Below are 12,474 nucleotides of genomic sequence, written 5' to 3' on the forward strand. Positions count from 1 at the left end.
ATGTAGGTTTCAAGATCATCCATTCTTCTTTGCATCTGGCCTATCGGTTGCTCAACTTGATCAACACGTCGCTCTAAGCACGTCACCTTAGCTGCCACAGCTTTAAGCTCGGAAGTCACCGTATCCACCTTTACATTCAGATCAGAGATTTTCTGCTCAATTGCGTCCGAGCGGCAGTTAATCAGCTGCTTTATGTTGTCTAGCTGAGACGAGACATCAGCATTTACTGACACTGTTTTTTTTTAGCATCTGGTGGCTTGCATGGAGTAACCGGCAGAGCAGGAAATTCCTCTTCGGCCAAGTTAAATGAGTCCTCCTCGCTCATATAAACAGCATAATCGTGACCACCACTAGCACTAGCACTAGCATGTGCGCTAGCATCAGCATTTTTAGACTTGTCTAAGTGAGCCGAAAGTGCTCGCTTACGAACCATGATGCAGCAAAAACTTTAGTCAATAATACACAAAACCGTGTTAACCAAGTATAATTGAAAAATAACTACATGTAGCTTATTAGCAGCGTCTAAAATCAAATTTGGTGCAAGCACACAAAAACTGCGTCCGTTCAGGCTGCCATCTTGGTTCGCCCCCTTTCTTTCGTCTTTTTTCCGCCGTTCTTCCAAACTGAATTACGTCACTACACATCCGGTTTCTGAGGTTGCCAAAATAAAAGCTTGATGTTGTAAACATAAAGCATTATAGCATAGCTATAATTAAAATGCATAAAGTAATATTTAAAGTGCATAATTACTCTGTTGGCTTTTACAATTGCTTCTAGTGTTTTTACAATATACTTAAAGTGCACTGTTCAATCTACTGTCAAGCAATTAATGTGAAATTAAAAATAAGTTAATGTATATTAACAGTACATTTAATTACTCATTAAATGTAATGTTTCAAATACAAGTTTGCCAAATAAATTCAAATATATAAAATTAAATTCAATCAGTTGAACTGTGATTTCAGTGCAGTGAAGTGATTTCAATGCATCTTTCTACAGTATGTACTTTAACTACTTCTATTGTATGTGAAATATGATTATGTACTTCTCAAAATACTGAAAAACAAATCTAGTTAATTAAATATGTATTCATTTCAGTTGAATGCATTGCAAACAAACAAAAAACACAATGCTTACACTAACAATAAAACAGTTTGGTAGTCAAATTATGAATCAGATTTTTTGTTTTGCAAAAGTACATTTAATAAATTAATTACGAGTTGTATGTGTCCAAACAAAAAAAACCCTCATTTTAATATTGTTAAATTGGAATCAAACAACTATCAATATTGAATAATTACATCCCTTAGAAAAAATAAACTCAAAGTTATTATTTTTTAACATTTTAACAGACAACTAAAAAAGAATTGCATGAACTTTAAATTAACAAGTCTTTGGTAGGTCACATCAGTCTAATGATCATTAATTAAATGTGTTTAGAAATATTGCCATGAAAGTGTACTTTCTTTATGTAGCGGGTATTAACTCACTTACTTATGGACCAGGCATAATAATAAGATCAGAAGGGTGCACCGTACGAAGGAGGAGGTAGCAGTGATAGTGAGCAACAAGCAGAGACAGAAGGTAAGTTGATTAATTAATTATTTTACTTTGAGTATTGAGAAACCTTTCTTTTTCTTTTTCTTTCCTTAATCACAAAAAATAGTAAACAACAATGAAAATACAATTAACTATATATACTATGGGTGCACCCTCTAAATTAATTCTCATTTACAGAAATCACAGTCACAATCAATGTACAAAGATGGTACAAATTATATATGTAACACACTGAAATCAGTATTCAAGATCAAAGTTCTTATCAATTGGAGTATTGATCAGTCTTAAATTATCAGAATTGTGCTTCTGAAATGTTTCAGTTCAATAAAGTAAACAAACAAAATAAGGAAACAGTTTCTGAAATGTATCCTCTTACTTGTCTGAAGAAAAATATTTAAAATAGAAAATTGTCCTTTCCTCTAGATTCGTGATCCAATCAGGTCGAAATGGGAGGCTCGCCATCAATTAGGAAAATCCAGCTCAAGGAATGTTCATACAAAAGGAAAAAACATTCAATATTGTGTATCAATAATGATTAACAATTATACATAATACAGGAAAAAAATAAAATACATACATAAGTGCGATCGTCATAATAAATGACAATTAAGACAAATATCTGTCCATTCACGTGTTTCTCTCTCTTTTTGTCTTTCACATGCACGTGCAACCAAAATGGCGTCAGCGAACAGCAGTGAACACAACGCACCATGTGGTTTTACATAATCACACTGCAATGAACAATCCAACCCATATAACATCACAATATAACACCATTTTGTCTCGTATGGATTAAGCAAATAAAATGATATGACATTTAAAAGTGTTGACATTCGTTTTTATGGCTAATTATAACATTGGTAATTATAACAAACTCACCAGGTCAAAATGAAAGCTCAAAAAGTGCTCAATCCACACATATTCATTGAATATGTGCAAGTTAAATTCTGATTTCTTCAGTTTATATGAACTTAGGAGTCATATTTAATCAAATTAAACACTCTCGCGTTGGATCGAGTGTCTCTGTCGCTCTGCGCGATCCGAAAGCAAAAAAGGGGCGGAGCTTACAATTAAACACTCCGATTGGTTTACTCATTTCAGATTTATAATTCAGATTGAATTATTCACATGTATTTCCTCATTTATAAAATAAATGCAGATGTATGAATAGTCTCTATTATATTTAAGCACACTTTTAAAATAATAATATTTAATTATTTAACCAGGGTTACATTTAAAGGTAGGGTAACACATTTTGAAAAATGCTAACGGTAGCCGCCTAGCAATGAAATCCCGATCCCACCCTCAAGTCAAATCGCCATCCAAAGTCACGCCTCTTTCAAAAAACACATGAACACGCACAGATCAGACGGTCACATCTCATGTCTCACTCTCATTCAGCAGTGAGAAAACTTTGCAGTACAAAGTCGAATAACACTTCCAAAATAACCAAACAACTGGTTTACATCAGAATTAGTTTAAGCACACGTTCGGTTGTGTAGACGTAGTAACTAACTTCGTTATGCTAATCCGTAAACGAACACAAATTTCATAAGCAACACAATGTTTCATCAAAGTAGAATATCTGAATCCATCTCAATACAAACATATCGTGTACCTACCTTACCAAAATAAACAGTGCAACGACTCTTTCAGACCCTTTGCAGCTCCTGCAGCTGTTTCATCTCGTGGTAAAGCAGTAAAGTTACCGATGTTAATTTCGGTTTTTGCTCTTGCTGATCCTGGCAGTTTTTGCTGTTGTTGTTATAAAAGATGCCTTTAGTTTTGTGCCTCCTTTGTAGGTGTCAATTTAGCAGAAAAGTTTGCTGTTCTCACTGTTTACAGGCAGGAGGTGAGCGCACGTGAACGCGCTGATGACGTATGGTGTCTGTGTGGACTCGCTGCGCGGTTGGCATTCAAATTACGCTTACGTATGAGGGACAAAAATGGAAACGTCAGTTCGGACCGAAATCTATGATTTGTCGAACATTTTTTGGTCCTACGCCTTTCACAGATAACATACATTTCTACAAATACAGTTAAACAACTTAACACAGTGATTGCTATCAGGATGTAAGGAGACTTTTAACCAGCATAACAAAAAATGTTTCAGGATCAAATCTGTTACCCTACCTTTAAGTAAAACTAAATTAGACAAAGTGCATTTAAAAAGTGAACTTAAGTATGTTAAGAAATATTGTGATGAAAGTGTACTTACTATAAGTTAAGCTTAATTAGACAGTATTAAAAAGTGCATTTTTAAAAGTGCACTTAAGTGTGTTAGTGAAATATTGTGATGAAAGTGTACTTACTATAAGTTCAAATTAATTAGATATTATAACAAAGTGCATTTTTAAAAGTGCACTTAAGTGTGTTTATAAATATTATAATGAAAGTGTACTTACTATAAGTTCAAATTAATTAGATATTATTCCAAAGTGCATTTTTAAAAAGATATTATTACAAAGTGCATTTTTAAAAGTGCACTTAAGTGTGTTTATAAATATTATAATGAAAGTGTACTTACTATAAGTTCAAATTAATTAGATATTATTACAAAGTCCATTTTTAAAAGTGCACTTAAGTGTGTTTATAAATATTATGATGAAACTGTCATGGTCCTGTCTTCAAGTCACAGTTTTAAGTCATAGTGACAGGATCATGGCAGCCCAATGTTTTGTGTGAGAGCACTGGCTTTGTTTTTTCATAGCCATGTGCTTTCTGTCTCGTCTCCTAACCCCGCCCCCTTGTTTCCTCGTTAATTATCCCATCATTGTTTGATTAATGTCACCTGTTCCCCTCTTGATTTGCTCCCCTATTTAATGCCCTTGTGTTTGCTGTCCTGTGCTCGATCGTCTGTTTTCATGGAGTGTGTATTGTTCTTGTTAGTCTTAGTATCAATCTAGTCAAGTCTTGTTAGTGTTTGCTCTTGTCCAACTTAGTGTTTATAGTTTAGTCTAGTGATGGGGAAATGAAGCTTCGAATGAAGCACCGATACTTCTCTTACTGTTTCGAACCATGATTCGAAGCCTCAACGAGGGTGTCGAAAACAGCGCCATCTTTTGGTTTATAAAACATATAACAGTTGCTTCTGGAAAAAGCTCCATCAATGAAGCAACAAGCTGATGAAATTCAGCTGAATATTAATATTATGTGTACAAATAAAGCTTAGACAACATGTCTGTGAATGGTCAATATAATAAATGTATTTACTCATTAAAGTGTGGCGATAAATTCCAGTATGAGTTAATATTCATATGATTCAATACTGTATTGTACAGAATAACGTTCACACGCACATAATAACACACGCGCACACAAGTATAAGTAAATACAATACTATATATACAGTATTATGTGGGACCAAGATGTGAATAAGGCAAATAACTCATCAAAAACCTCTAGGGTTCGAACCTTCTGACACGCAAAGCGAAGCGCGCACGTGACTGAGCAGAAAGTGAAGCTTCGTTTGTCATTGGTCACGTGATTATAACGTTACCAACACAAGCTTCGAATCAAAGCTTCATCTGGCACGCCCACTTTTGCTCGACACAAGCTCCGAAGCCTCGCTTCAAATGTAACATCACTAGTTTAGTCTTGCCTTGTTAGTGTTCGTGTATTATCTGTTATTGTTATTTTACCCCCTTGTGGGTTTTTGTTTTCCTGTTTTATATTAAAGTCTTCAGTGTTCATCCCATCTCAGTCTGCGCTTGGGTTCTTAGCCTGCAAACCCTGACAGAACGATCGAGCCAAAATTGAACCCAGCAGACATGAACCGCCGTCTGGCGAGGAGAGGTCGGGGTTTCGTCCTGGAGTGTGAACCGGGTCCTATTTGGTATGATCCTCTCGTTTATGGACCCGGGATTAACTCCAGGCGGAACCCGAACAGAGCTGTCGAGCCGGTGCCCCTCTCATCTATCCCGGAGGGACGTATCATGGGAGTGTTGGCGCCCGGCGGTCCAGAACTTTCCCTTCCAGCTCCAGAGAGCTCCTCCCCACCTATGTCCCTTCGAGGGAAGCGAGAGAGGAGGATCTCCTGGGAGTCTTCGTCTGGGGGGTCCTCCTCCGAGTTGGTCGCGCCACCTCCTCCAGTCTCTGCAGCTCGTCCACACAAGAAGAGGAGGAGGAGAGGGCTGCCGTCTGCGCAGCCACCGCTGCAGCCCCTGCCGTCTGCGCAGCCACCGCTGCAGCCCCTGCCGTCTGCGCAGCCACCGCTGCAGCCCCTGCCGTCTGCGCAGCCACCGCTGCAGCCCCTGCCGTCTGCGCAGCCACCGCTGCAGCCCCTGCCGTCTGCGCAGCCACCGCTGCAGCCCCTGCCGTCTGCGCAGCCCCCGCTGCAGCCCCTGCCGTCTGCGCAGCCACCGCTGCAGCCCGCAGCGCCCCCTGTCATGGTCCCTGTCTTGTCCCCGCTGCCGGCCGCAGCGCCCCCTGTCATGGCTCCTGAATCTGCCCCTTTCCTGCCCGGAGACCCTACCTTGTTCCCCATTGTGCTTCCTGTCCTCCCTGCCTCAGCCTTGCCTCAGTCTGCCCCTTTTGCACCTGCCTCACCAACCAAGACCCCCAAGCCTGCCCGGACTCCTCGTCCCAAACCCTCTAGCTCCACCCCTCCTGGACTTCCTAATGTGAACTTTTTTGTTCCCCCCCCCCCCCTCCCTTTAATGATGTTTTTGTTGTGTCACCCCAACCCTGTCATTGTAAGTTGTTGTTTACCGTTGTGTTTGTGTATTATGTTTTATTGGTTTTTCTCTGTTTCCCAGTATGTCTTGTCTCGTGTCTAGTGTGTTTCCTTGGGGGACGCCAGGTGGCGTCCCTTAAGGGGAGGGTCCTGTCATGGTCCTGTCTTCAAGTCACAGTTTTAAGTCATAGTGACAGGATCATGGCAGCCCAATGTTTTGTGTGAGAGCACTGGCTTTGTTTTTTCATAGCCATGTGCTTTCTGTCTCGTCTCCTAACCCCGCCCCCTTGTTTCCTCGTTAATTATCCCATCATTGTTTGATTAATGTCACCTGTTCCCCTCTTGATTTGCTCCCCTATTTAATGCCCTTGTGTTTGCTGTCCTGTGCTCGATCGTCTGTTTTCATGGAGTGTGTATTGTTCTTGTTAGTCTTAGATTCAATCTAGTCAAGTCTTGTTAGTGTTTGCTCTTGTCCAACTTAGTGTTTATAGTTTAGTCTTGCCTTGTTAGTGTTCGTGTATTATCTGTTATTGTTATTTTACCCCCTTGTGGGTTTTTGTTTTCCTGTTTTATATTAAAGTCTTCAGTGTTCATCCCATCTCAGTCTGCGCTTGGGTTCTTAGCCTGCAAACCCTGACAGAAACTGTACTTTCTTTAAGTTAAGCTTAATTAGACATTATTAAAAAGTGCATTTTTAAAAGTGCACTTAAGTGTGTTTATAAATATTATGATGAAAGTGTACTTACTATAAGTTAAAATTAAATACATATTATTACAAAGTGCAGTTGTAAAAAGTGCACTTAAGTGTGTTAATAAATGGTGTCATTAAAGTGTATTCCATTTAAGTACGCTTAAGTGGTCTTTAATTTATATTATATTATATTATCAGCAAGTGCACTTCTCAAAAAGTATACTTTTATTATTTTAAGCACACAAAAAGTATGCTTTCAATACACTTAAGTACGCTAATTTTTCACAAGGGTAGCTGTAAGAAATGAATTAAACAATTTTTGAAAGAAAAGCACAATATGGTTACTAAAGTATGTTTATTTGTATATTGTTTAACATTTAAATATATATTTGTAATAAAAAAACTTTTGACTGACTACTATATTTTCTTTAAAGTTACATCTTTTGTTCTTTTGGGTACTTTGTTACTATAATGATACTTTAGTGTTATTGGTTTAAAAATGTAATAAAACTTACTCTAGTCCTGCACCTCAAAGGCTTATAGTCGGTACAATAAATGTTCTGTGTGTAGGGATTTAGACAATTTGTGCAAAACCTGGATGATGAATCACGCAGGTAAGAGGCCCTGGAACCTGTTGCATTCTCCTTAAAACCTAACAAGTAAAAACATAGCACTTATAAGTAAGCAGTCTTTCATAATAAAGTTTACCATAGTGAAATAATGTAGAACATTCATTTCAATTAATACTTTCTTTGTGCTACATTTGGTGTTTGCATGTAGTTTGCACAGTAATATAGTATGTAAGAAGTATTTTATAATAAAGTTTACTATAGTAAAATAATGTAGAAATTAACAAGTGAAATCATTTTATAATCATTTCAACGAATACTTTCTATGTGCTACATTTGGTGTTTCCATATAGTTTGCACAGTGATATAGTATGTAAGCAGTCTTTTATAATAAAGTTTACTATAGTAAAATAATGTTAACAAATGAAATAGTTTTATAATCATTTCAACGAATACTTTCTATGTGCTACATTTGGTGTTTCCATATAGTTTGCACAGTAATATAGTATGTAAGCAGTCTTTTATAATAAAGTTTACTATAGTAAAATAATGTTAACAAGTGAAATAGTTTTATAATCATTTCAACAAATACTTTCTATGTGCTACATTTGGTGTTTCCATATAGTTTGCAAAGTAATGTAGTACGTTATAATTACCTTTTGGATGTCTTTGCAACACATTTTCGTCTTCGTTTAGCATTCTGGCAGAGCTAAGGACACCTAAAAAAGTTAAATCCAATCGTGTTCATTGACGGAGATCGTTTATATCGTAACGGCCTTCTGAACTCTCTGGATCGAGCTCGAAGTGGTAAGGCAGTACAGACACCATCGTTTATAGCGAAATATAACGCTTGTTTACGTTGCCTGTGACTCTCAGTCAGAACCGGAAAACCCACGCGTAGTCAGGGGCGTAGCCTTTCAAACACACACCGAACCCAGTTGACCAATAACAGTTGAGTAGTCATCTGACCAATCCGAATACACTAGACATTTTGGGAGGCGGAGAACAGGAACTAAATCTGAGCGTTTTCCAGACATGCAGAAATCGGTGAGGTATGTAAGCAATTTATAAGACTCACAATGCATTAGTTCAAGTTTTAATGACATGTATGTACTATGGGATATTACAATAACGTGCTAACGTGCTAATTTATTAGCATAATTGGTGCTCTTTAAACAAGTCACTGATTAAAACACGTTATTGCTTAGTGCAATAAGCACATTCACACACATATCTGTGGTTTTAAAAATAAACTTTTTAAAGTTTAAGACATTCTTACCCAATTTTCTGGTTTGTATATATCGTGGCTCCTAACCTCCAAATGTGTGTTATACAACAAATGTAATTCTGTCGGCATTTTAGATTTAGAACACCTCTGATTTAAACACGCCGTGTTCCTAAGATGAAGCGCCCGTGTGTGTTCCATGACAAATAGCACTCGATCCAAACCCCCGTTTTCAACATCAAAAGTTTCCCACAAACAATCAAGAATGAAACACCCAGACCTGGATGAGTAAACTTATATATATCCGACTGACGGATCTAAACTCTTGCTTTGTAACATCAAAAGGTTATTTATAGACAATCCAGAATCAAACATTTTAGATGTGTCTGAGTAAACTTATATCTAATGTCATATGAACCGTACCGCGTCGCGCTCGTGTCTGTGTTCGTGTCTGTTTATGTATGTGTGTGTTTATGCGCTCGTGGCTTTGGGTGCGAGTGTGAGAGGCCGCGAGTGTGTGTGCATCCGTGTGTGTATGGTTACCACGTGGCAGGGGTCTCAAATTACCAATGGCAGGATTTTTATGAAGCGGATCAGGCCCTGGTCACCCTGTGGGGTTAGGTTCAACTTAGGTTAACATGTATCATTGTGTAATAAGCAAACATTAAATTATATTTTACCTATGGTTTGTTACTGATTGCCTCAGCATTAGTGTTTATGTTCTGCATTAGTTCTGCATTAGTGAAGGCTCACAAGAGGGTCCCACAAGGCTCAATATTAGGTCCTCTTTTGTTTATTATGTATATAAATGAATTAGGCCAAAATGTGTCGGGTGCTAATATGCATTTTTATGCTGATGACACGATTATTTATTGTTTTGGATCATCCCCAGCTAAAGCAGTTGAGTCTTTGCAGAAGGCTTTTGATGTGGTTCAACGTACACTATCGCAGCTTAAGCTGGTTCTCAATGCTGATAAGACCAAACTTATGCTGTTTAGTAATAGCAAGAAGGTTTTTCAAGCCCCTCCTTCTGTGTTCACTTTGACTTGAAATGTGATAGAGGTGGTTTATTCTTATAAGTACCTTGGTATCTGGCTTGATGATGCTCTCACTTTTAAGCCTCATATAGACAACCTTCTGAAGAAACTCAAACTTAAGCTGTCCTTTTTCTTTCGAAATAAATTTTGTTTTTCTTTTAAAGCAAAAAAGCAGCTAGTTACAGCAACATTTTTATCTGTCTTAGATTATGGAGACCTGGTGTATAGGACCGCTTCAGCACAATGTTTGTATAAGATTGACACTGTTTATCATGCTTCTCTGAGATTTATTATGAATTGTAAAAACTTGCCCCATCATTGTGAACTGTATTCCAGAGTGGGATGGCCATTGTTGTCTAACAGGAGATCAGGGCATTGGCATATTTCTATAAGGCCATGCTGGGTCTGTTGCCATCCTACATCTGTAATTTAATCACATGGAGAAGTGCTGGTTCTTATTCATTGCGATCAAATGATCACTTGCTGCTTTTGGTTCCATTTAACCGTACAGAACTGGGAAAAGGGCTTTTGTTTACTCCGCTCCTTCTGCATGGAACTCTTTGCAAAAAGACTTGAAATTATCTGAACTTATTTCTTTAAATGTTTTTAAGGCCAGATTGAGAGAACCTGAAATGATCTGTTTAAATTGTAAATGTTTTTAATTATTTGTATTGTAACAACTTTTATAAATGTAAGTGACTGTGTTTTTATTGCCTCTTGGCCAGGACTCCCTTGAAAAAGAGGTTTTTAACCTCAACCGGACTTTCCTGGCTAATAAAGGTTAAATAAAAAAATAAAATAAAAAATTAGTATGTGTATGTGATTAGGTTTTACATTCCAAACTATGACTACATTGTCTTTTTCATACATTGTTCATAGTTTTCTTCGCTAGTGTCAACTTATGTCTGAGATTTTTACAAATTCACCAGATGTTCTCAGGTGTATTTTTCTTAGGCAAACTTTTCTTTTCAAACTTAGGCATTCTTCATACCTTTGTCTTTTCATACTTTGTTCATAGATTTCTTCGCTAGTGTCATCTTATGTCTGAGATTTTGTAAACATATCAGATGTTCCTAGTTGTGTGTTTTTTCTTAGGCAAACTTTTCTTTTTAAAGGGGGGGTTTAATGGTATTTCAAGCATTCTGACTTATTAACACAGTTATAGAGCTGTTTCCTCATGTTAAACGTAGGCAAAGTGTCAAAACCGCAGTTGGGCGTGTTTCAGAGTATTTCTGTGCCGAATGCACTTCGCCAGGGTTCGTACAAGTTTCGGCTAGTTTTTTTCGATTACAGTTCTAACTGACGTTTCAGGGGTTTTCGATACGTATCACTTCTTTATATGGGCTTCCGCCGGAAAACTTCCCCCGGAAAACCCCGCCCAGCCATCAGTCAGCGGGAGACGCTAGAGCTTGCTAACAGCTTATCACGCCACTCAGCTTTGTTTAATTTCAAAAGTCAACAATGGCACAAGAAGAAGTGTGTTTTTGGATGTAAGGAGAAGACATCCAGCCTTATGGAAACAATGGATATAGTTTATTATCCGGATTAGCAGCGGAGTTTTGCGTGTGTGTTTGATGCAGTGGATTTTCAGAACCGGGTCATGACGAGTTACACGTGGTAAGTAAGACTTCTGTCTTATGTTGGAAATAGGCGCGTGTATATTATATAAATGACACGAACATGTAGTGAATCATAAGTTAAAACAGTGTTGTATAGTGTTGCATGACTCGTACTCGCTCCTCCTGCGGTAGTAACTCCTTCTTCATTTTTCCGTACGTTATCGAAAAGATTCGGTAAAGCTAATCTTTCTTTTATAAATCTGATTTGGACTCTTCAGAGATATAAAGGATGTCATACTACTCTATAGGTACTCCAGATTAACATCAGAAATGAAGAAACAGCGTGTGTTACGTGAGCTTTTAAACTTAGGCAGTCTTCATACCTTTGTCTTTTCATACGTTGTTTCATAATTTTCTACGCTAGTGTCAACTTATGTCTGAGATTTTGCAAATTCACTAGATGCTCCTAGTTGTGTATTTTTCTTAGGCAAACTTTTTTTTTGCAAACTTTGTCATTCTTCATACGTTTATCTTTTCATACATTGTTCATAGTTTCTCTTCACTAGTGTCAACTTATGTCTGAGATTTTGTAAACTGATCAGATGTTCTCAGGTGTATTTTTCTTAGGCAAACTTTTCTTTTCAAACTTAGGCATTCTTCATACTTTTGTCTTTTCATACATTGTTCATAGGTTTTTGCCTTGCTAGTGGCATCTTATGTCTGAGATTTTCGCAATTTAACTAGATGTTCTTAGTTGTGTGTTTTTCTTAGGCAAACTTTTTTCTTTTGAAAACATAGTCAGTCTTCATACGTTTGTCTTTTTCGTACATTGTTCATAGTTTTCTTCGCTAGTGGCAACTTATGTCTGAGATTTTTACCAGTGTTTACTCTAGGATTTTTTCCAGCTGTGGCGGCAGGGGGCGCCCATGATGATTATAAATGTACATTATTTTTTAAATGTAGAATATAAGCTACAGTAAACTATGCTGTCATTTACTTTTCCTTGTATTTATAGCATATTGCTTTTCTATGTTTGATCTAAACTGTATTTTCCTAAAAAATATGTTTTATAGCTTCGTACGGATCTTTCGTTGTAGTTTTAATGTAGTGTGCAAGTTCGTGCTCGTGTTAAGCGTTACAGTTCCCTGTTGCAAAGTC

General features: G+C 37.4%; 2 long non-coding RNA genes across 3 annotated transcripts in view; both read right to left on the reverse strand.

Annotated features, from left to right (window-relative positions):
* Nucleotides 1-8,726, reverse strand: part of LOC141361813 (uncharacterized) — a 31,023-nt gene extending 22,297 nt beyond the window's left edge. The window contains exons 1-2 of one of the 2 annotated variants that reach the window (XR_012367963.1): nt 8,152-8,714; nt 7,442-7,578 (exon numbers count right to left, since the gene is read on the reverse strand). This is a non-coding gene — a long non-coding RNA (uncharacterized lncRNA). Of the gene's footprint in view, nt 1-7,441 lie in introns of both variants that reach the window. The other variant, XR_012367962.1, reaches the window with a different exon arrangement.
* The window catches only part of LOC141361906 (uncharacterized), a 593,959-nt gene that overhangs the window by 58,651 nt on the left and 522,834 nt on the right, over nt 1-12,474 (reverse strand). The window lies entirely within an intron of this gene.

Source organism: Misgurnus anguillicaudatus, chromosome 3, assembly GCF_027580225.2.
Source record: "Misgurnus anguillicaudatus chromosome 3, ASM2758022v2, whole genome shotgun sequence".
In the NCBI taxonomy this organism is placed as follows: Eukaryota; Metazoa; Chordata; class Actinopteri; order Cypriniformes; family Cobitidae; genus Misgurnus; species Misgurnus anguillicaudatus.